Raw genomic sequence first — 637 nt, forward strand, 5'->3', positions numbered from 1 at the left:
CATCTGAAGTCCATGGTCCAGATTCAGTTCCACCTCATGGATTCAAGTCTGTGGTCAGATTCCTCTTGACCACCATCGTGTTCCTCGTGCACCTACGCGTCCACGTTTCAATGTCTTTACTTCAGAACCGGAATACCGTCTTGGCAATCACACACCAACATGTTGTACTGGCGTCCAAGGGCGAACTCACACCTGTGGCGAATCAGCTCCTCACCACCTCACAGCAGCAATGATGTGCGTCTCTCCTCTCCCGGCGGCAGAGAGGAAGCAGCAGGACCGGGCACGAGCGCCAAGCGAAGTGAACGTGGACGTCAAKGTGAATGTGCCAATGTGCCAATGACGTGTCCTCAGCACTCCAGGTGCATATAGACACTTAGGGTTTRGGGTTAGAGTAGTGGTGGAGGGGAAACTGGCCCCACGCCGGCCTCTGCCTCTTCTTCTTTCCCTTTTTAATTACTCTACAGAACAACATGCACCAACAGTATATCTGGGGGTGGGGGTGTGGGTGTCAGGGTCTTTATTCCCATCCCGTTCCCCGACTGCCATTTGGGGAGGGGGTCCTGAAGAAGAAGGGCCACCGGGTGCGGTCCTGGGCTGTTGGTGGGCTCGGGGCTTAGACGGTTGCCGGGGGCGGGGC

This window comes from Austrofundulus limnaeus, unplaced genomic scaffold (genome assembly GCF_001266775.1).
Source record: "Austrofundulus limnaeus strain Quisiro unplaced genomic scaffold, Austrofundulus_limnaeus-1.0 Scaffold434, whole genome shotgun sequence".
NCBI classification, from domain to species: domain Eukaryota; kingdom Metazoa; phylum Chordata; class Actinopteri; order Cyprinodontiformes; family Rivulidae; genus Austrofundulus; species Austrofundulus limnaeus.